This window comes from Corythoichthys intestinalis, chromosome 15, assembly GCF_030265065.1.
Source record: "Corythoichthys intestinalis isolate RoL2023-P3 chromosome 15, ASM3026506v1, whole genome shotgun sequence".
NCBI classification, from domain to species: Eukaryota; Metazoa; Chordata; class Actinopteri; order Syngnathiformes; family Syngnathidae; genus Corythoichthys; species Corythoichthys intestinalis.
Genome location: NC_080409.1, coordinates 24,401,566 through 24,401,855, shown reverse-complemented (window position 1 = coordinate 24,401,855; position 290 = coordinate 24,401,566).

Here is a 290-nt window from a genome sequence, read left to right as displayed (position 1 = left end):
GTCACCGTGTCATTTCCGCACAAGTTTCGACACAAACAAACATCATGTTAACTCATCTTTTTGTGAAATCTTTTTTTGTGATTGTCCCTTCAGTGTCAAATTTCGGGGGAGGGGAATACTAGTCCTTCTCAAATTTTTTTTTAGCATATTCTGGAAAAGTTCATTATTTTCTGTAATGTACTGATAAACATTAGACTTTCATATATTTTAGATTCATTACACACAACTGAAGTAGTTCAAGCCTTTTATTGTTTGAATATTGATGATTTTGGCAAAAAAGTCATGAAAAA